General features: G+C 39.3%; 1 protein-coding gene across 1 annotated transcript in view; it reads right to left on the bottom strand.

Annotated features, from left to right (window-relative positions):
* Window positions 1-24,847, bottom strand: part of LOC135221116 (WASH complex subunit 5-like) — a 62,819-nt gene that overhangs the window by 4,744 nt on the left and 33,228 nt on the right.

Here is a 24,847-nt window from a genome sequence, read left to right as displayed (position 1 = left end):
TGTATTGCTAAGCTGTTATTTAAAAGAAAAACGGCTTGCGTTCCTTACTTGGGATCAGTAATTCGAAGAACTCTCCCCTCACCAGTCTGCCAATGCAAATTGACTGACTGAGGATCAGTAGGCTGGAACTTTGGAATGGGTATTGCTGTGCTTTGGTAGACACTCTCATGATCTGAGATTTTCTTCTTTAGGAGCTGATTGCACTCCTAGTTAAATAACAGAAAATGTTATACTAGTACTAACAAACAAATTTCATTCGAAACAGAATAGGAATTTAGGCCAAAGGCCAAGCACTGGGATCTGTGAGGTCATTCAGCGCTGAAATGGAAATTTACAAATAAAAAGGTTTGAAAGGTTGCACTATGAATTAACTGTTAGGAGAGGGAGGAGAGTAAAATGGAATAAAGAGAATATGAATGGAGGTACAGTGAACACCTCGTGATTGTGGACTCTGGATTTGTGGACTCACGTGCTCGCAGATTCCTCTACATACATGCGTTATTCGCCAGAAATTCGCCTATTCGCAGTATTTTTCTATAAGAAATGTTCACAAATTACTATTTTTTTAATTAATTTAATCATAAAATGCACTTTTGTGATAAAATTTTTAAAAAAACCAGGTACAAACGTTTTTAATGGGTTTTTCTTGAGTTTTAACTAACAAAAAATGATATTGTTAAAGATACAATAAAGTTTTGTACATACTTACCTGGCAGATATATACTTAGCTATAGACTCGGTCGTCCCGACAGAATTTCAAAACTCGCGGCACACGCGACAGGTAGGTCAGGTGATCCACCATTCCCGCCGCTGGGTGGCGGGGTCTGGAACTATTCCCGTTTTCTAAGCCATAATTTCTCTTCCACCTGTCTCCTGAGGGAGGCTGGGATGGGCCATTAATCGTATATATCTGCCAGGTAAGTATGTACAAAACTTTATTGTATCTTAACAATATCATTTTTGTACAAGTAACTTAACCAGCAGATATATACTTAGCTTGATTGGCACCCTTGGTGGCGGGCAAGAGACAGCTAAAAACAAACAAAATAATATTTAAACTAAATACATTAAAAAAACAGGAAAAAAAAAAACAACCTATGGTTCTTGGATAACATAATCCATAGTTCCTACCTTATTGGGCTGAAGACTTCATGACTACTGTCGATGAGTCTGCTTGCCTCAAGAGTTTCAACGAGAAATGAACCTATGGTTGAATAACTCTTTGGATCGTGTCAATGGGGGCTAGCCCGGCTTACGCGGGGACAGAGCCTATACTGGACATCGTACCAATGGGGTGGGCTGACCCACTTACATGGTAGAGCCTTGACCTTTTGTCATTATCAATGGAGACTCGCCCTCTTACATGACAGAGTTAAGGTTATTAAACAAATCACAAAGAGCACTGAAGCCAATCCCGATCACCTGACCATGTTAGTCTTGTTACAAATCTATGAATTGTAAGAGGGTCCCTATCCCTCTGACAATAACAATAAAAACAACCACCAATAAACAGTAATTAAGCCTTAAACTAAATAGGAAGGATTAGCCTCAGCCCCTTCTCCCAGCACTGAATTCGCCACCGAAACATACGCTCCAGAGCAAAGCACTTTTCGTACGAAATTTTAACATCTCTTAGGTAATTCGGGCGCAACACCGAATTACATCTCCAAAATGTCGACTCTATAAGAGCCTGAAGCGACCCATGTTTTTTGTGAAATGCCATCGACGTAGCTATGGCTCTCACTTCATGAGCTCTCACCTCTAAGAACCTTGAAAATGCTCTTCTTCGCATTTAAGGTGAGCTTCCCTTATTACATCTTTTATGAAGAATGGTAAGGCGTTCTTAGAAATCGCTCTTTTCGGATCTCTTACAGAGCACCAAAGACTTTCTTCTGTACCTTTCAGCAACTTCTTCTTCTCCAGGTAGAACTTGAGTGCCCTGACTGGATACAAAGTCCTTTCTAGTTCTCTCCCTGTTAATGAAGATATTCCTTTTATCTCAAAGCTTCTTGGCCAAGGCTTTGAGGGATTTTCATTTTTCGCTAGAAAAAATGGTCGAAAGGAAAGAGCAAATGCTGAATCTTTCTTAAACCCACTTTACCTTCCAAAGCTTGCAACTCGCTCACTCTCTTGGCTGTTGCTAACGCAAAAAGGAATAAAGACTTTCTTGTTAAGTCCCTAAACGAAGCTGCGTGAGACGGTACGAATTTTTCCGACATTAGGAACTTGAGGACCACATCCAAGTTCCAGCTAGGCTTCTTGATTACATGTTCTTTCGTGGTCTCAAAAGACCTTATAAGGTCATGAAGATCTTTATTGTTTGTCAGATCTATTTCCTCTATGTCGAAAAACTGAGGCCAGCATACTTCTGTAACCCTTCACTGTTGAAACTGCCAGGTTACAGTCTTTTCTCAAATATAGGAGAAAATCTGCGATTTCAGTTACAGAGGTACTGGAGGAGGATATTTTCTTTTCCTTACAACCATCTTCTAAACAACTCCCACTTCGGACTGATTATACTTTAGAAGTGGAGACTCTTCTGGCTCTTGCAATAGCCTTCGCCACTTCTTGAAAAGCCCCCTTGCTCTGACAAGTCCTTCGACAGTCTGAAGGCGGTCAAGACTTAGAGCGGGGAGGTTTTTGTGAAACCTGTCGAAGTGGGGTTGTTTGAGAAGATCGTTCCTTAGTGAAGCGATCTTGGAAAATCCACTAACCACTCAGCACCTCTGTGAACCAATCGAGAGCCGGCCAAAAGGGAGCGATGAGGGTCATTCTTGTTCCTTCCGAGCAAGCGAACTTCCTCAACACTTCTCCTACTATCTTGAAAGGAGGGAAGGCGTACGCGTCCAAGCCCGTCCAATCTAGCAGAAAGCTGTCTACTGCTACTGCTTGAGGATCCGAGATCGGGGAGCAATAGGTTTCTAATCTGTGATTCTTGTTGGTCGCGAACAGGTCTATATTGGGCCTTCCCCACAGATGCCAAAGTTGTTGGCAAATCTGAGGATTGAGAGTCCATTCCGTGGGTAGGACTTGTTCTTTTCTGCTTAACAGATCTGCCCGGACATTTTTCTCTCCCTGCCACAAACCGTTGTGAGGAGAGAGATCTTCCTTTCCTGTGCCCAAATCAGCAGATCCTTTGCTGATTCGTACAGGGAAAAGGAATGCGTCCCCCCTTGCTTCTTTATATAAGCGAGGGCTGTTGTGTTTGTCCGATGAATCTGAATCCCCAGACCTGAGACCTGTTCCTCGGAAATGAACAAAGCTAGATGAATGGCTGTTAGCTCTTTCTTGTTGATGTGCCAGGACACTTGTTCTCCTTCCCAAATGCCTGACACTTCTTGCGAACCTAGGGTGGTCGCTCCCCACCCTGAATCTGAGGCGTCTGCAAACAACGCTAGGCGCGGGTTCTGTAAGCGAAGGGAGATTCCTTTGCTTAGTTTCTGTGGATCTAACCACCAACGGATATTCTCCTTGATCCGTTTCGAGATTGGAAAAGTCTCTCCCAGATTGTTGGACTTCCAATCCCACTTCTCCTTCAGATAAAATTGAAGGGGTCGTAGGTGAAGTCTTCCTAAGGAAACGAACTGTTCCATCGAGGAGAGGGTCCCCAGCAAGCTCATCCATTCCCTCGCGGAACAATGTTCTTTCCTTAAGAAGATGACACCTTTTCTAGGCAGCGTTCTCTCCTTTCCTGCGAAGGATACGCTAGAAAATCCCGAGAATCCATCTGAATCCCCAGATAGACAATACTTTGCTGGGGAGTCAGCATGGATTTCTCGTGATTTACTAAAAGTCCTAAGGACTTTGTCAACTCTTTAGAGTAACTAAAAGGTCCTCCAGACATTTTTTCTCCGATTGGGCTCTTATTAGCCAATCGTCCAGATATAACAAGATCCTGATCCCTTCCAGATGTAGCCAATAAGCTACATTCTTCATGATGTCCGTAAGACTTGAGGGGCAGTCGAAAGTCCGAAGCACATCGCTCGGAACTGGAACACTTTCCCTTGGAACATGAACCTCAGATACTTCCTTGCTGCCGGATGAATTGGCACATGGAAATACGCATCCTGAAGGTCCAGGGACACCATCCTGTCCCCTGGACGAAGAGCAGATAGAACAGAGGAAGACGTCTCCATTGAAAATTTCTTCTTCAAGACAAAGAAATTCAGGGCACTGACGTCTAGAACTGGTCTCCATCCCCCCACCGATGCTTTCGGTACCAGGAATAGCCGATTGTAGAATCCTGGAGACTGGAGATCTTGAACCAGTTCTACGCTCTTGGAAATCATCTGTTCCACTGCTTGCAAAACTAGCAAGCTTTCAGACCGGATCCGAGTATCTGGCGGTCAACTCCCTTGGAGTTGTCGTCAAGGGAGGATTCTCCCTGAAGGGGATCAAGTATCCTTTTTTCAGGATAGAGAGGGACCAGGCGCGTCCGCTCCCTTCTGCGCCCAGACTTTGCAAAGTGGAGTTAGCCCTGGCGGCCTACTTTCGTCTGGAGGACTTGCTGTTCATCTAGACTTCCCGAAGGACCTTCTAGATGGTCTACTTTCTCTCTGGTCTTCGACCTCTAAGAGGGGCTCTAGAAGAGGAGGCCCCTCGAAAGGGCTGAACAAAAGAGGGTCTCTCTTTCTTCTCTATCGGCACTGCCGGCCTAAACTTCTTGGCTGAGTGCGTGAGGAGATCTTGAGTTGCCTTCTCCGTAAGAGATTTCGAAACCTCTCTAAACCGTCTCTTGTGGAAAAAGGTGCGGGATAAAGGAGCAAAAAGAAGAGATGTCCTTTGCAAAGGGTGATACTGCTCTTGCTAAGAAAGAGCTAAAGACAGATCTCTTCTTCAATACTCCCGTTCCATAAAGAGAGGCAACTTCCACAGAACTGTCCATGACCGCTCTGTCCAGGCAAGCCAGGACGCTCGAAAGTTAACCTCCAGTGGAAACAAAGTCCGTGTCCTGAGCTCTCTTCGCTAATGCTCCTAAAGCCCAGTCCATAAAGTTGAAGACTTCTAGGGTTTTAAAGAGGCCCTTTAGAAGGTGGTCCGCTCACACATGCCCCAAGTCGCCTTAGCAGACAGCAACGACTTCCTCCTCCTAGCAGAGTCCACTAAGGAAGCAAAATCCGCATCCGCGGAAGAAGGCAGGCCCAGGGACCTAACCCCATCGGCTCTTTGGTCTCGTACCACCTTCCTGGTTTGCCTGTTAACTTGGAAGGAGGGCAGGAAAAAACTGTCTTGCCCGCTTCCCTTTCTGGAAGTCAACCACTCTGAAAAAGTTTTCAATGCCTTTTTCATACAAAGAGCGGCGCATTTAATCTTAACTGAAGGAAGACGATTTGAGAGCTTTAGTGCTGACATCAACGATCCTGGTGAAGGAGGGTCCGCAGGATGAAGGGAGTCTCCGAACTCCTTTAGCAGCAAAAGAGAAAGTCTCTTGTAGTCCGAAACTGCTACATCTACAGGCTCTTCGTCTTCCGATACCTGGTCCAACTGATCTACAGAAGGAGATCGTTTTGGAGTGATCTGGCTCTTCCCGGGTGAAGAACTCCTTCCCGAGAAGGGGAGCCGCGGAACATTAGCACTCCTATACGAAGAGTGAGGCTCCCTGTCTGTCGGCAACACTCTTGTGCCTTACTAGACTTCTTGTTGTCTAGGTTCGTCGGGTTCGTGGCGCTTGCTAGGCTCCTGGCGTCCTGATTCAGGGCGCTTGAAAAGATCCCCGCGTCCTGATTCCTGACGCTTAACAGGCTCTTGGCGCCCTAACACTTGACGCCTAACGTACTCCTGGCGTCCTGTTTTCTGGCGTCCTAACTCCTGGCGCCCTGACTCCTGACGCCCTGACTCCTGGCGCCCTGACTGACCTCCCTGGCGCCCTGACTCATGGCGTCCTGGCTCATAGCGTCCTGATTCCTGCCTTCTAGCAGAATCCTGACGTCCTGAATCCAGAGTTCTAAGAGGCTCTTGACGTCCTTTCTTGCGTCTTGCTGCCTCTTTGCGCCTGTCTGGCTCCTGGTCCTGAAGACCCAAGGGATCCTGATACCTAAATCGGTTTCCCGGTTCCTTGCACCTAAACCGATCGAGACTTCTGCTCGATGCGCTGTGTCTAAGAGGGCGCTTCGGGGAAGACAGCCTATAGGGCGAAAGGGCTCTTCTCTCAGGAGAACAACTCCTATCCGACGAGTCTCTCGACGAAGGCGATAAACCGTCCTGGAGATCGTGAGAGTTCTCTCCTATACGAAGAAGGAGGTCGCTTAGCGGAACTCTTAACAGGGAGCGAGACATCCTTCCTCCCTTGTAAGAGTCCTTAGCAAAAGAGCCTACGAGCGAAGCTAATTGCTCTTGCAGATTAACCAAAAACTTCTTGGTCGGATCCTGAAGAGCAGGCTCCTCTTGTCTAGTCTTCTTAGGTCCTGAAGGCCAATCCTCGGGAAAACGCTCTGGGCTGGAGTCAGCAGCGTCTCCTTTAGGCGCCTTCCAGGCTCTCTTCAAAGGGCGCGAACGGGAGGCCGAACTCCATCCTGTCGTAGAGAGGAAGAGTCTGAGGCCGAAAAACACTCCTTTAGGACGCCTTTTCTGCGGCAATCCGAGGCAGCCTGGGACTTAACAACAGGATCTGCCGAAGGGACGCCTGACCGTTGGGGATGTTCTGCATCCTCCCTGCGGCTTTCGACATTCCTCCTCCCCTGGTCCTGGGAGTTTGGAAGAGGTCTAGGCCTAGGAGCAATGAGGAACCGGTCAGACGCCCCCTCCACTGCACTGGGGACACTGCACAAGTCACTATCACCACTCTTACCTTGGTTTAGAGCTCGTAGCTGAGCTTGAAGTTTCTTAATTGAAGCTTTTACATTTTCCCTCTCTGACGAAGAATCTTTGGATTCAGAACAGAGAAGCAGAAGCAGCTGAGGCTAAGGGAAAATTGTTAGATGGAGAGTTAATTTCTTGTTCTAAGGAGCAAGATCTACTAGATGACCTAGCTGAAACCGCCTTCCTCACTCTATCTCTCTCAAGCTTCCTAACATTATGATGATAATTCCTTCCATTCAAGCTCCGTAAGGTTCTCGCATTCCACACAGGTGTTATCAAAAGAACATTCATTCTCCCTGCATTTAGCGCAAATACTATGCGGATCCAATGCCGATTTAGGCAGCCTAACCTTACAGTCTTCCCTACTGCAAACTCTAAACATAGGTGAAGCCTTAGCGTCAGACATCGTGAAAGAGTAGTCAAAACCAAAGTCGAAAAACAGTCCACAATAAGCGTATGCCAAGCCAGAGAAAAAACAGAATACGTCACCAAAAAACCAATCCAAATTCTCGGCAAACGAGTTGAAATCCAAGATGGAGGAACGAACAATAGGTGTTGTCCGTTCAACCGACAGAGAAATTATGGCTTAGAAAACGGGAATAGTTCCAGACCCCGCACCCAGTGGCGGGAATGGTGGATCACCTGACCTACCTGTCGCGTGTGCCGCGAGTTTTGAAATTCTGTCGGGGACGACGAGTCTATAGCTAAGTATATACTGCTGGGTAAGTTACTTGTACAAAATAGGCAGTTTTAAGTATTTTTATAGGGGTACCAACTTTTTGCAGATTCTAGCTATTAGCTGGGGGGGAGGAGGGTCTGGTACGCATCCCCTGTGAATATAGGAGGTCTACTGTACAGCAAACAGAATGAAAGGTGTTGCAGCTACGGACTGAAGGGACACTGCAAAGAAACTTAAGTAATGCCTACAGTGCACTGAATGAAAAGCACAGATGGCACTAACGTCCCTACGGAAATATATTTCAACTGCACAGAATAATAAGTAACATTTGACAAACAGTAGCTCTTCTCAGTACCAAAGCATCTTATATTCATTGAAGAAATTAGATTCATTAAGCTGATGAAAGCCAAAACACTGACATCTTTTATTTGATGGAACTGAGAAGAGCAAAACTTAAAACAAGCTTAATAAAAACCTTCAACAGTATTTGAATAATAAAAATAACTTTTATATTTTCTAACAAAGTTTCCCATCTAGTAAAACAACTTACCTGTTCTACATTATAGTTAACAATTCGTGACATCTCCTCTTGCCATATCTTGAGGCCATACATACTAATGTAATCTTGGATGAATTCAAAGGAAGTGCAGAAGCCTGTCATCTGTTGACCAACCAAGGCAAGACGTTTGTACAATTCACTTTCCTGTAAAGAACAAAATTACAAGTGATTCTCCCTGAACCAATATATAACAGTTTTACATATACCTTGTCAAATGAAATGCAACCTACATTACTTGACTGATCAGATAAAGAAAACTAAGAGTCACAGCCATTTAGGCTATTGATGTATAACATACAGTACGGGAAAATGGAGTGAAAATCCTGTCTAACAACAAAAAATTTTATAAACACAAACAGCCAAACAATAGCCCAAAGACAGTGCCACTTGAGTGTGCCTTGCACAGCATGCTATAACTGTATTGCTCTCTGTCTTGTACTTGGCATCCGTTCACTCTGGTTTTGGCTTTCTTGGAGTCTACTTTGTTTAATTTTCATTCTCATTCATAATAATTAAAATAAATAAAGTCACACAATTTATTACAAGAGTAATACTGCATAAAAATAATTTACTTAAAATTCATGGTTGCAAGTATGGTGTACAAAGATAAAACACTATCAACTTTAGGAATACCTATTTCTTAAAGCAAAGTCCTTTTTATATCAAGTCATTCCTTCACACAAATAGACCATATAATTACTGTATACATTAGTACTTCCCAAGCACCTGGTCAGTTGATGGAAGTATTTAATTCTTATAAGAATTTCTGACGAATCTAAATTACTTTTTTATAACAGAAGCCACAGTTTTCCTAAGTAATGTATACAAATCAAAGACTTTGTATGGATTCTTCAGCGCAAGTGTTCAATACTGATCACTGAACTTGAAAAACAAGGGTACACCATGGTGGAGATGTGGGGGGAGGGGAGGGGGAGAAAAGAGTAGGTGAACTGTCTAGTTTTGGGCTTTTCTGAACGTTAATTCATTAAACGATATCAAAGTAGAACTCCCTATTAACCTAAGCAAACTCCTGACCTTATACGATAGTTTTTGGATAAAATAGACAGAAATGAAGTTTTTATTGTAAAACTAATATTGTAATACCTACCTGAACACCTGAATGATTCCCACCCTCCTCCCCTCTCATACAGAGTTATTGAGTTATGATTGACGTGAGAGGGCACCGGCCCGTGAGGCAGGGCTATCAGCGGTGGGCTGGTAACTAGGTAACAAGGGTGTTTGCCAGGAGATTGGCAACACTGATCGTTTATTTTAACCAAAGATTTGGTAAATTTTTAATAAATGATGGTTCGGGCTGGTCAGTGACCAGGGCTTATTCAGGTGTTCAGGTAGGTATTACAATATTAGTTTTACAATAAAAACTTCATATTGCAATACACCCCCTGAACACCTGAATAAGCACGATTAACAACATTAATTTGGAGGTGGGGAATCAAATCTACTCGGCCCTCCACTGTACCAGTTGTCAGTCAATATAATTGAGTACGCGGGTCAGTCTCAAGTTCATTTGTCACTCGTCCAAACTAATCTCCCATGTGTGGCCTTCTAGGCCTCTCATATGTGGAGGGAAAAACTCCCTGCACCTCTACCCTAAGGTCAAAACTCATTGAGTGCGGGAGGGATACAAACCTGTTTCCTCTCAGCTGGCTATGTGCCTCACCTGAGTAGAGGAAAAACTGAAGACCCTCCCATGTGGCTCTTCGGCCTCTCATGTATGGAGGGAATTTGAAGACCTCCCATGTGGCTCTCGCCTGTCATGTATGGTAGGGAAAACTGAAGACCTCCTATGTGGCCTTAGGCCTCTCATGTACGGAGGAGACAACCATGTCCATCGGTCGCGTCTGCGACGGTGTCGTCGATCGTAAGTGATGTCCTCTCTTGTAGTGTTGTACCTGCCTGTCTGTACTCTGCCTGGTTGGCACTTGGAAGAATACCCTCAGATAGACCCATACATGTTCTTTCCTATCTGTCCTAATACTTAAAATCCTCTCCTGATATATCATATCATGAATACCTTAAACATATTCCTAATATTCGCTCCCTACTCTAATACTAACTCAGACAGCAAGATTGTTGGGTTTAAAAATAGAATTTAGGCCAAAGGCCGAGTATTGGGACCTACGAGGTCAGTCAGCGCTGAAGGGAAATTGACAAAGTTTGAAAAGGTGTGACAAGAAGAAAAACCTCTGTTGCACAATGAGTCCAGTGTTAGGAGAGCGTGGAAAAAAGGATGAGAGAATATGAAATCAGAAAAGTTAAGAGAGAGAGAGAGAGAGAGAGAGAGAGAGAGAGAGAGAGAGAATTGTCTAAGATAAAGAGAGAATATAAAATCAGGGAAGTGAGAGAGAGAGAGAGATAGAGAGACGAGAGAGAGAGAGAGAGAGAGAGAGAGAGAGAGAGAGAGAGAGAGAGAGAAATTACAATCGTCTAACATCTCCACCTCCGTAAATTGCACCCTCTTCTAAGTTAAAAGGGTATTATCTTAACGATAATATACTCGTATAACTCCGTACAGCTATGAACAACCGAACGAGAGCTTGTTGTTAATGCGATCGACTCCTATAACAACATCACTTTATTGAATTGATCAGCGTGTGACAGTAATCGAATCCGATAGCAACATCCGTTATTGTATTCATCCGCGTGCGACGGTAATTACTGTATTCATGTTATAAATGCAGCTGAAGCTAATAAGGCAAAATTACGTGCATCAGCAACCTGGACAGAAGTCCCGAGCTTTTGTATGAATTCAAACGCAGCCGTGGTAGAAGAAACTAATAACATGAAAGAGCTCATTACTGTTGTTTTTTACACAAAGGATTAATAAAGTATATAAAGTGTAAGGTTCGTAATACCTATGAAAACGAGTGAAAAACGAACGGAATCCTAAATTTAACGCCATCTAACCCGAGGCAAAAACTAGCTTCCAATGAGACTATCAGTCAAATTTTGGACTTAAATTACATCGTAAGACGAACAGTATGACTTCGTTCCATAAGTTAAGTATCCAGATATTCATTAATATGCTAACTAGGGACAAAAACATTAGCCGAGACCAAGTGATATTGTTGAATCTGGAGCCAAGGAAAAAAAAAACAGACTAGCCGGCATCCTTACAATAGTGCTGTTTGACGACAAGCTAGTGTAATTGTAATTTAATTGAAAAGTAATAAAATAATATTTAAAGGTAATTAAATTAACTTTATTAGGCCTAATATTAATTTCAGTTATTGTAATTTGATAATACGACTGGTAATAATTTGTAACTGTAATTGACATAAGCGCAATGTAATTACTGACGGCAATAGTCGGTTAAACGTATGAAGACGTCATACATACGAATTCCTTATATCTGACATCTGATTATATGCCCCAAGATAGATACCTCATTGACTATGTTAAATGTCAACATAGTTGAACACACGTCTCCTTCAAGACGTTTGTACAAACTTGGCATAAGTGAGAGTGTTGTTACGTTAGTCATTTTAGGCAATCAGGAGAGAATGAGATGGATGCGGCGACGCAAACCCGTATTCGTCATCCGCTGATTCCAGCATGAATGACTGCCGAGTTAGTGTTTATACTACGTTAATTTGATGATACATATAATACAATTATAATGCTTTAGTCAGACAGAATCCGATCTTCATTCTGTTCGATTACATTCATATTAATTATCCTCAGATCGGATTCTCGTTCGTTTTCAATTACACCTGTACTGAATTATCCGAAGTCAGAATGCCTTGAGCCTACAGCGTTAGCCAATATAAAAATAACTATCGATATGTTGTACAGCGAATACTTTAGGCATACGATATATCATCGTGAACACTAGGCTAACCGTAGTTAATTTTATTCGATTTCTCTCCATACTGAATATCGTAAGTCAATATGCATTGAACGGAGAATTAGTTGATATTAACAATTATTCTATCGTATAAGTAGAAGAAAGTAACCTTAAAGACGAAGGAGCATATCTGAAAGACCAACCATGGCCTAAAAGCTTCTGATGCAAGGAACTCGAAGCAGGAAAAAGCCTAAAGATGCTCTAAGGACACTGTGCCTCTATAAACTACTACTTTTAATAGAAAACCGACCCGAAGAAGCCTGCACTTCTCTTCCTAAACTAAACACTATGTAGCCTATTATCCCTACTCGTCTATATCTGACCTAAGTTTTTATCATCCTGAGAACTTACACATCGAGGGAAGGGGAATCTGCTGCCAACACTGCCTGCTCCGCGCCAGGGGGGACGGCGGATCCTGCCCTGTGGGCTTGCGGATCCCCATAACCCCCAGCACCGGTTAGGGCTGGTTCTGGAACAGGCAGGGGAGCTGGAAAAGAACGATTAGTAATTTCAGTATCCCTATTGCTCGATCCATCCTCACTTAATCTTGACATAAAATCGGTAACAGAGATGTCATACTCGATGTCAGCCAACTCTCAAGTCTCTTAAAGAGCACTGTCTCTAAGTCTTTATCTTGATCTACGTTAGTCTCTTCCTGCCTACACTTACTTCTTAATACGAGACCTTTCCTACGTTTGAGATACCCTAACATCTGGTCCAAAGACCACTCCTGACATTCCAAACATCTGGTCTTTACATTATATTGAACAGTCCTACAATTTACGCATAAGGAATGACTATCGTGTCATAGGGTACTCATCCTTCTCTTGCATTGTTGGCAAAGACGATACGTTGTTGAACTTCCGCTCGTCGTTTTCTGTGATGTCGTGGCCGAGAATGCAGTAGTCGTTGTCGTAGCTTGTGTTGTTTCTTCCTTTGCAGAATCAATGTCTGATGACAAGGTATTAAGAGCAATCCAACCGTAATCCAAAGGGATGCGTAATTCGTCACCAAAATCAATCAAATCAAAGGTGCAAATGAAGGCCGGGCAAGACCAAAAAGGAGTTCGCTGTGGATACATCTGTACTCCACCGCGAACGATAAGTGATTGACATGAGAGGGCAGGTGTGACCGGCCCGTGAGGCAGGGCTATCAGCGGTGGGCTGGTAACTAGGTAACGAGGGTGTTTGCCAGGAGATTGGCAACACTGATCGTTTATTTTAACCAAAGATTTGGTAAATTTTTAATAAATGATGGTTCGGGCTGGTAAGTGACCAGGGCTTATTCAGGTGTTCAGGGGGTGTATTGCAATACACTTTTAAAAAGAAAATTCAACTTCATTACTTGATTACACTAAGAAATTACCCTTGACAGATACAAAATGTTAAATAATGTTATATTCGCCTCTTAATTTGGAGTTTGCTGTGAGAAATTTATTGTCTACTTTGAAAATTTTCAAGCTTTTTGGTGTTATGTAAACATAAAGAATATGAAAAAATCATCTCCAGACAAAAATGTTAAAAGTATCTCAGTTCATGAATCATAAATGTTAAACTCACCTTATTCTATACACAAACAAAGCAATTCCCAAGAAAGCAGACATGAAAAATAAAGATATTTATCAGTGCAGACATTTATGCCTGTAATTACAGAAAAGCTACATACGACTAGCCCTTAGATGTAAGCCTCCAAATACTGATGAGAAATATAAAAAACTTGGATATTGTGCATTAACAGTCCAGCTTTCTGGTTCAAAATTCCTCCAAATGCACAGATCATCAATAAATGCTACACATATTCATGTTTCAACATTTATTTACAAAGATTGGAAGCCAGTTTTAGGGTCATCTGGGTAGTCAACAGAATATCAAGCTTGAGAAGCTGGTAGGGACAAGTTACAGAATGATGCAGTGACTTAAAAATAATAAAAGTGATTATTTAAAAGAATAAATTAAATCTCTAAGCATAAAAGAAAGGCTACTTATCCTTTAGGGGGGACAATGTTTCATGAACTTAGTTTCATTACAAACTGAACTTTAATGTAATAAAATCTTGCAAATGAAAGTCTTGTAAAAGAGAGTATACTGTATCAACAACAAGCATCATTTTGTCTCATGAAAAAGTCAGTGAAACTGTATCTCTAGAATTACATTTACCTTTACTTTTGTGTTGAACGTAAGTCCTTCGTGCAATATTTTAGCAACAAGTAAAACGAGCTCTCGGCGAACGCCATCTTCCAGCAGACGACGAGGGTCTACTTGGACCACACCAACTAATGTAGTTTCCATCATTGCAACACCTTCAGCAAGAACTGCTACACCATGGCTTAATTCTGCCATCTGAAATGAAAAGAAGAGCTAGATAAAAACAGTTAACAATAGCTATTATGATATTGTTTCATACATGTATAAATGTGAATTTGCCAAGTGCTTTTCTTTGCCAGTCCTGGTGGGCTGGACAAGTTACAGATTTTGACCTATCCAAACTTTATTTAATGAATATGCATTCAAATCATGATCCACTTTTGTTCGAATATTTCAATTGTACTTCTATTCGAGGAATAAAATCTCAATTCTATGCCTCTCATGCCTCACAAGTTATGCAAAAGTAAAAATAACAGTAAACAGATTTGCACAAAGTTTCCTAAACTAATTTCTAACATACATATTACCTTTGGATAATTTGTAAGATTAATCCTCCTATCTTCTCAAAATATTTGCATTAAATTGATATCAGTATTAATTCTTAAGCAGGGCAAAATAATTAAAAGATAATTATAATCCATAAACAAACAATTATTACATATTTTTTCCACATTATTCAAAATCAACAATAAATTCTTAAAAGAGCACATAAAATTCAATTCCCAAAAGAGTAAAAATTCTTTCTAATTAACCTGACATAAAGGACAGGCATGATTCTGCAAATAAATTCATCCATTAACAAACAACTACACACAAGATTAAAATTACCAAGCTAAAGTATACGCTACAGTAATTATGAAAAGTAATTTCCTGAGTGAAATTTAGTAAACATGGTCGACAGGCTCACATCTCACATTTCCAAGACCTACCTGATATCGTTCTTGCAACTGAGCGAAGTCTCTCAACTTATCTTTGTCCAGCCGAGTTGGCACAGGTTTAATCTTTTCAGTCTGAAGCTTAATTATCTTGGCTAAGAGACCAAACATTGTTTCTGGAATGATCTGAAGAACCTAGGAATAAAAGAATAAGGTATTAGTGTTGACAAGAACTTAACATGAATTACTATAACAACATGAAATTAATTAGATAAGAGAAATTACAAAATTTGAATACGCACCATAAAGCTATACTTGTGTATTCATGTTCTGATACGATGGATAGTGAGTGCTAATCCCACTAATAAATAACATTGCAAAGTAAAGTTATGGGTACAGGAATTGACAGTTTACTATGCGTTTACATCTTATATTTCATTATTCTGAAGTATGAATTCTGAGGGCAAGACGATGTTTCTATGCATTATCCCTCCCAATTCTGAAGGTATGTGAACACTACAGTGATTAAAAAAATATTTCAGCTATACTCTAGCTTGAATGTATACTACAGGTATGTTGGAAGAATGAGAAAAACTTCTGTGCCCTTAAAGGAGATGCATCAAGTTCTTTGTCATTACTATTATGCAGAAGAGGTCCCTGGGAGTTGCTACATGCAAGACGACTGAGAGTCAAGAGTACCGTAAAAGGAAAAGGTGGATAATATTTACAAGACAGAACAGTGAAAGGAAGATGAGAAGATGGCAATGAATTGTGAGCAAAACTGATTGTTGGTATGACTGGAAAGAAAGTCCACCCCTAAAAAACTACTGTCAAGGTTGTCCCTGTGAAGACACTGAAGGAATAATGCGATAGTGAACTTAAGATTGAAATGCTGATATAAAGATACATAGTGGGAAAAAAACATGCTCAGAACTGCAAATTAAAAATTTAGTAAAAGAATTTTCATAAATACCTGTAGAGCATATAGATATAAGGACAAGAATTTGTGAACGCTCAACCTGGGGAGAGCAGACTTTACTCAAAATTGATGTCTAAGCTTGGATAAAAACATTCGATTACCAGTGGAAAATTGTATTGCTTGAAGGTCACCATTAAACAGCTGTTTGTATTTGTAATAATACATGAATAGAGACATGAGGCCCTACTAGTAATAAAATGATTACTGGCAATCTTGAACACATATACATCTCTGAGATTTCTGGTCATGAGTTATACTGTTACACTATCTGGAGTGAGACTGCACCTTTTCCAAGAACATTCCGTAAAAAATGAAGATCCCAGAATTTGTCATTACAAACAAACGACCAATATAAAAAGGTGGTTACTATTTTATGAATATTCTGAAAAATGTAACTGAAGGTTTGTTCTGCACATGAACAAATGTAACTTACTGTGTCTATCATTTTGAGAACCTAGGATTAAGATAAGGGCTAAATCAACTAGTACATTTACTCCCTCCATTATAAGATTAGCACATTAATAATACTGTTTTAACTGTTATTCCACATTTGTATATACTATCACCTAAAACATTATATATACAAACCTTTTTCTATATTTACCATTGTAAAGGGTAGCACAGGTAACAGTAACAGTTAAAATTGAAAGTTTTTTCCTACTACTTTTGTTTTCTCATACGTTCTTACATCCATACATATCTGTCATATCAAGGCAAGAAAATCAAATGCAATGAAGCACACCACACCATCATCTGTGCTTACCTTTCTTATATAAGAAACCAATTCTCCAGAGTAATACGCTGACACAGATATTAAATCAGGGCTGCGTGCTTGGTTAATTCGAAGAAGAGGGAGATCCAAGCCAGATGACAATTTCAGGAAGGTGGCTCGCATTTTTGCTACATGCGAAGGGTCCTTTTTAATGGCACTCTGCCAAAATAAAAAAAGCCGAAAAACTGAGTTGCTTTTGCAAGTAGCAGCAAGAGTAAACAGGGAACTCTATTCCTATGGATTATCATTATTTAGTACAATTATTCACCCCTATTCTACAGCTACTAATTTTCCACAAAAGAACTTCCAGGGAAAAATAATTAAATTAGATAATAAGTATGTGTTGTAATCCACAATTTGATCTGCTGAGAGAGAGAGAGAGAGAGAGAGAGAGAGAGAGAGAGAGAGAGAGAGAGAGAGAGAGAGAGAGAGAGAGAGACTCACTGTTTAATTAAGAGCAGAATCTAATTAATTTACTAAGTGACACTTTTCTACATATATGATCTTATGATCTCCTTACACAAGAATCATATGCTTTGGGAGCATAATATATATTTGGATCTAAACCCAAGGAAAATTAGTTACTTTACTTTTGCGGGTAACTGTGCATGTACAAGCAGCTGACAGCAATGTTCATTTCTTAGTAAACGTGAAAAACATTAGGCATCAACTTACCTGCATTATTTTTGTATATTCATCAACCAATATCCATGAGTAACTAAAGTCCGATATCAATGAAAGGGTCACAAGATTATCCTCTGCTACTCCTGCAACTTTGACTAGCGTCTGAAGGCAGCTGACCACCTCTCCGACAGCTTGTACCACTCCTGCGCTTGATTCCAAACCATGGAATTCTGTGAAAAAAATAAGGTGCCAGGAATATCTCAGCATCACCATGCTAGAAACTTGAAGTATTTTCCTTAGGGACCAACCACTATTGTAGGTTACATGACTAACAACATAATCCTCACTTTAATGCTACTATTTAAAACCCATATTTCAAAATGATTTTTATTATGCACAAAATATGCTAAGTGAAGCCATGTTATTCACAGAATTATTTCTTAAGAGTATTTATAAGAGAAAAATAATGAGGCAAGAACATCAAAGGCAAAAAAATAGCATACTATAGTTAACTAAAATTATAACAACAATAATAATCACAACATTTAAATTTTTCTCTTGCATTTAATGCATCTTAAAATAGTGTCAATCTTTAAATACAAAATGCAGCTACTCACAAGAGAGCACCTGTGACATACCTTTCACTTCTTTTAGTGCTTGTATTAGTTGAATAATTTTCCTTCCCGCAGTGCTCGGTTCTTCCAAGCCAAGTCCCATTATCTGCTCTCCTGTGTCCTTGAACCACTTGTTTAGACGATCATTTTTGGCAACTCTTGCAAGAGGTCGGCTACCTGCAAACACCTCTGCTAGCTCCAAAACATGGTCATTAGCATCTTTCCTGTATTTGTCCCATCTCTCTGCCTGTGAATGATGAAAAGATAAAATAAGGAATCAATTAGATTTTCTATAATACCACTTTAGTACAGGCAGTCCCCGGTTATCAGGGAACTCGGTTATCAGGGGACACGGTTATTGGTGGACTCTGTTATTGGTGATCAGGTTTTATGGCGCTTGCCTAGCCCAATAAAATCCACGATTTACGGTGTCATAACGGGCTGAGTTCCGGTTATCGGCGCCAATATTGGTGCCATAAGTGCCATTAATCGCAGAGTTTTGGTTGATGGCAGTTTTCACTTATCGGCACATCCCCGGAAATGGAACCCCTGCCGATAACCATGGACTGCCTGTATACGTATTACTACATGCTGCACTTCTCTCTTAATTTTCCATACCAGAAATTCGACCAATATATGCTGCTATACAGTTAGACTTACCTTTTCTTCAACAAGTTTCTTGTATGTTTGATTAAGATCATTTTCCAAAATAGCTGTATTCAACAACAGATGGAATACAGACATTGAAGAATACTGCATATCACTCACAGCCTACAAAGTAAAACAATATCATTGAGATACAAATCAAATGTTTGTCAATAGTGAAATTTTATCAATTTACTTATGCATCACTGAACTCGAATAGTATCTAAATTATTCATGTGAACTTCCCCTATACTGCAATACACTTTCATAAGCTAGATTCTATTAGGGTAAACCAATCAAATTAGTATATAAATTTTTACAATTAATCTTACTATGATTACATAGTAAACTGCCAACATACAGAAACACCTGCTTATAGGTTACTCGTAAACATGGTCTGGACAGACCTGTCATATGTCGTTTTGTTTGTCAGTTTTGCATGGAAGTCTTTTAAGAGGTTTTCTTTCAATTCTTTAGTTCTGCTTTCCTTTGCTGATTTCACCATTTTGTAGGGAATTATGTGATGCAATGACAGTAGAAAAGCTTAAGTAGACTCCTGTTTCCTTTTTTAATAATAATAATAATAATAATAATAATAATAATAATAATAATAATAATAATAATAATAATAATAATAATAATAATATCCTTTATTTCAGATCAGGGCCATACATGGAATATATAACATACAAAATACAGACAGTAAAGAGGGACTTGAGGATCTTGGATGATTTTGTGTGAGCAAATGCCTAACAATAAGCAATGGGCAGGCATGAAAAGTGTTATTTTGTTTTAAAAAATGCATTTCTCTTATTACCAAGAACTCAAAACTATAATTGTAACGTAACCTTATGCCATGACTGACCCTCTTCAAAATACCTTTTACTAAACAGCTTCAAAACATTCAAACTCTCAAGATAACTCACAATTATCATAAAAATGATTAGATTTTGTGCTATGCTGTACTATATTTCTTACCTAAACTAAGAAAGACATCTGAAAACCAAAATCCACTTACCTGCTCTCTAATAGTTTTACATCGTTTATTGCCCTCTCCACTAGTTTTACCAAGAGAGGCTGCATGAAGAATCACCCAACGCAACGTTACATTGCACTCTCGAAGCAAATTTAAAATCCTGTTGCTGTGATCCAGCACTCTACTTTCACTCATGGACCCCTCACTCAACAACTGGTCTGTTCGCTTCACTAAGTTGATAACTTTTGCACCAACCTTTGATGCCTGTTCTCTAATATTTGCAGCCTGCAAATGGGAGAGATTGAATGAAGTCTATAACTTGATTTTTTACTAAACCTGTATTAAAATTATTACAGGTCTCCTATCAATGGCAAATAAGAAGACAAGCAGATGAGTCTGCATCCAAATCCATTCCAAGTTACTTCAGTAATACCAAATCTTTATCTTGCATTAAACAACACAACACTAAGAGTTATTTTTGCTTACATACTGAATTATTTTGAGCATAGTTCATGTTTTGTAAATGGAAGGCACTGCTGTGAACCATCCAATTACTTTACTTTAGTACTACTCAAAAAGAACTTCTTTTGGGGACAAGAGATACCCCTTACACAACTGAACCATATTCAATCAAAGAGGAGGGGAAAGGGACCTCCACATAAATCAATGAATTGAGTCTTGAAGAATTCACTTATGAATCATAATACAATTCAGGCATTTGTAAGCCTTTACTTTTGTATTTTACACAGTATATACTGTAGTTCACTATATAATTGTGGATTTTTATTACACAATTTCTCTTTATACTTCTAAGTTACTTATTATTCTTAATAATACATTTTGTACTCATCAAACAAATGAACATCAGCTTTCGACATAGTACTTTCATTTGTTATGCATGACTCTCAATAAGACTTAGAATCACTGATATCAGAAAAACAAATCTTTCCCACACAGAGAAATCACAACAGAAGGAAATATTCTAAGCAATCTTACCTCTAAGGTGTTGTTCAGTGCTTGTTTAGCGGCTTTGTAAGGTTCCCATGCATCAATCAGGTTAACTGTCATCCCCATGTAGTAACTGATCACCCAGTTATCAGGAAAGTACTTATCTACAATCTCCCTCATTTTGGCTGTCTGGGAATGGAGCACTGATGGAGTGAAGTAAAGACATACGTACAGCATAGCAGCCTGATTAGCCAATGCTGCAGAGCGATGTTCTGGTGATGGATATGCTTGGACCTAGAAAAAAGATGTGTGTAACTTAACCAACTTAATGAAAAGGCACATTGCCAACTTTAAATGCTACACTTCACTGAACAGATGGGAAAATAAAGTTTACAGATAAATATACCATGAAAAATACAAAACTATGAAGTAAATTATGCTAACTATTAAGTAAAGCTTCATACTAACAACTACATATGCAATTTGTAAAACAATATCCTAACTCCTCTAATCCTTCTCCAAAGAGAGATTCTTTTGAGACAAAGTTGAGGGCATGAAATGAAACTGCTCCTCTTGAACCTATTGGTTGTCTGTGCCTGTATATGGTTACTGTAATTGAATGCTAAAACTATCTCCTGTTATCAGTAAAAGGCTTTGTAAGGTCTAAACTTTTTCTGTGCTTCATTTATAAGAGCAGTTAAAAAAACACAGTAGCTCTAAATGATGGAACTGTTCCAGTAAATGTTCCTCTGATCCAGGTTTTGACAACTCAAGTGAGCTTAAAGAAAGTTTGACTTTGGTTGACAACGCTGGATCCACATCACAGAAATACTAAAACATGGGAGAAACCTGGAGTGACATTGGTCAATATGGAAATTAAGTTCAGAGACTGGTTCTTGCTTTGGTCTTAATCACTCAGGCTGAAAGCTGACCTCTTCTGGATACTATTGAGAAGACTTGGACATGGCGCTGGTTCGCTGAAAGCTGGTATGACATTTATCTCACACTGGGCCTGGTACTCCAAGTAATGGTAGTGCTTGTCTTGGCTTGATCCAGTGCCAACAGCAACTACAGTACTCATCCAGGAACTGATCTGACCCACGTGTTGTTCATCTTTACTAACTGAGAGGCAATGCCATTTAGGGGGAAATGTATACATGCATAGGAAAATTTGGGGATATCATGCTTCAATGGGCAGTTCAAAAGCCTGTAGCAATGAACTATATTTGTAATAATAAAAATAGCTCATTATTATTAATTTTCAATAAAGAATGCTAATGAAAAATTGGGTATGAATTTTCTTTGTTTTGCAACAGTGCATGAAGTTCATGAAAACAGTTATAAACTAAATCTAGAAAAAACTGATAAACTGTAATGCTGGATTAAACGATCTAGAGTATTCATTGCTACAAACAGAACTGAATACTTGCCTGATGATATATATCATCTGATCTCAAATGGCCTATCACTAGACTCAGGTAATTGTTGGGCAGTGGAACTCTCCTGAAACAAAGAGAAAACCTATTTAAAAGAATATCATACACAAATGTTTATAAGGCAGTCCCCGGGTTAAGGCGCTTTTCAACTATATTCATCAGAAATTATTTCCAGGGTTACGACACGTTCCAGGATTACGCCGCCCTGCAACACTGATCTGACAGAAGAAATATGACACCAAAAATGCAAAATAATCAATATTTGAATTTTTTTGTGATGAAAAATGCAATAATAATGCAGTTTACATAGTTTTTAATGCACCCAAAGCATTAAAAGCAAGGTTTTCTTAGGATTTTTGACGATGTTCCGGCTTATGACAATTTTCAGTATGCTCTAAGACGACGTCCGCTAACCAAATTTTGGGGCAGCTTACAATGCATCTCAAGAACTGGAATCCCCCGTAACCAGGGGACTGCCTGTATATCCATTGCAACTTCCTATCACATGGTTCTGCATTAGCAAATCACTATCCACTGCAAATCATATCAAAGGCACTGAAATCAAACGAAATCAAAGGACAAGGGGCAACAGTGGTTGAACTTGGACTGGAAATGATTCAACATGGAAAATAATGAGTCATCTGTCATTCTCTTAAAACATATTAGTCCTCAATTTAAGAGAGAGTTTATTTCCAAAGACCTGTCAGCTTATAAGTAAAAAGAATGCAGATTCAAAATCCCTTTATATATAAATATATATATATATATCTATATATATATATATATATATATATTATATAGATATATATATATATATATATATATATTGTATATATATATATATAGATATATATATATAAAATATAAACTCCTTATTGCACTATTAGGATACGTTACTAAATACACACACATAACCTACACACATCCGCTTATATGTATAGTGCAAATTATACATCATTCTCAGATGATTTATACTTTGGTATTTATGCTAACAAACAAACATAATAAGAACATAATACAAATGTTGATAATAATTGTTGTTTCAAGAATAATGGCAAAAAAAAAAAGCTATGCTAACAGGTGGTCACACAAGACAAGAGAAGTGCTCTTCTGTTCAGAAACTGTGGATCCTGGTGGAAAATATTCAGCACTACTCTAGCTCTTTGTCTGTCTGTTGCACAGAGGACTGCACTGTCTGGGACATTTGAAGAACACAGCATAGGCTATAATATGAGTTATGAGTTTGTGGTGATACAAAAATTTTATAAGTAAATGCTCTCATAAAATCTATCTTTGAAATTATGCCACACAAGAGAAGGCTTTAAATTTTTCAGGAGCCACAAAACTTAACCATATTAATATTTACATATACACTATGTGATTATAAAGTACTGTTAAGATTCTAATAATCTGGAAAACCAGTAAAGCTACTGGAACTTACTTGAAACATCCTCCGATAATTTGCAGGTCTTCGCGTTCCAGAACATTAGAGTAACCGTTTAAATCGAAGAAGCTTGCAAACATCCGTCGATATTTTGTGTTCACTGGTAGCTTTCTGGACCAGCATGGCGGTGATGAGCCACAATAATTCTTCACGAACTAAACCCAGGAAAACGAGTCAAATACTAATAACATGATCCCATACAAATATAGGGCTTCACACTGAAAATAGGTGAAATTTAATATTACATCGCATTACCAGTGCATTTTTCTATTAACAAAGAACTAGCCAACATTTAGACATGGAACAAATTATGAGAAAAAAGGTTAAACCATAACAAAAATGAGCAAGTCTAGGACACTGGATCCTGCCCCTTCCCCCACCCCTAAACCACACATCTTTCACCTACAGTTTCTTTAACAACAAACAAATAATTTAAAATTCTAGGTATTACTCTCCAGCTGCATAGAGAATTTGGAGACCTGTCTAACTTCAGTTCCTGTTTCTTTTTTTTCTTCCCAGTTTTGAATGTCGTTCCCATATTTGGTCTTCAGCAGCTGACTCACACTTTAAACTGTTGGACTAAAACTTGAGTTCTATTAAATTTCTTATCCCTAATTTTGATAGACTCTGACACCATTGTCCAGTCAGCTCACAGTGAATGCTGTATAAGACATTTGATAATTCTAAACAGTCTTTGGATTCAAGAATTCCCAGACTAAACCACACATCACATAGTACAAGTAGATATGCAGTTACTATATAATTCTAATTTATGCCTTTTCTTCTGAGAGGTTTGATACCACAGTTAACTACAAGTTTTATTTCTGTTAGGACCAATTCATAGAATGATCTTCCTATTCCTAGAGTTGATTGACAAAAAAATCAAAGAGAAAGTATCACTCATTGATGTTACAATACCATGGGACACCAGAGTGCATAGATGAGAAAGAAAGCGAAAAAAACTGATAAGCATTAAGATCTGAAAATAGAAATAAGGATATGGGATATGCCAGTGGATGTTGTACCCATAATCATAGGAACACTAAGCATGATCCCAAGATCCCTGAAAAGGAATTTGAAAAAACTAGAAGCTGAAGAAGCTCCAGGATTCATGTGGAAGAGTGTGGCTACTACAAACACACACCACATAAATGAGAAAAGTGATAGACTCCTAGGGAGGCCAGGATAAAACTCACAACCCCACGCTATAAAACCACCAGTTGAATTGGATGACTATGATAGACCAAAAGAAAAAAAATAATCAATAGAAATAACAATAAAATATAGTAAAAATACTATGCCAAAATGGTACAGAGGCTTGTAAGTGAAAGAGCACATTCTTGAACAAGAGAACTGGATACAGTGTGCATAATCATTCCTTTTATAACAATTTCAACGGATACTTTGCAAAAACTAAAGAATCTCCAAACAAGAAATAAGATTCCTAACTAAAATGAGAAAACAAACTGTTCAGCAATGCCTATGC

Source organism: Macrobrachium nipponense, chromosome 2, assembly GCF_015104395.2.
Source record: "Macrobrachium nipponense isolate FS-2020 chromosome 2, ASM1510439v2, whole genome shotgun sequence".
NCBI lineage: Eukaryota > Metazoa > Arthropoda > Malacostraca > Decapoda > Palaemonidae > Macrobrachium > Macrobrachium nipponense.
Note: the sequence above shows the minus strand (reverse complement) of the source record. Positions and strands in the feature narration are given on the sequence as shown.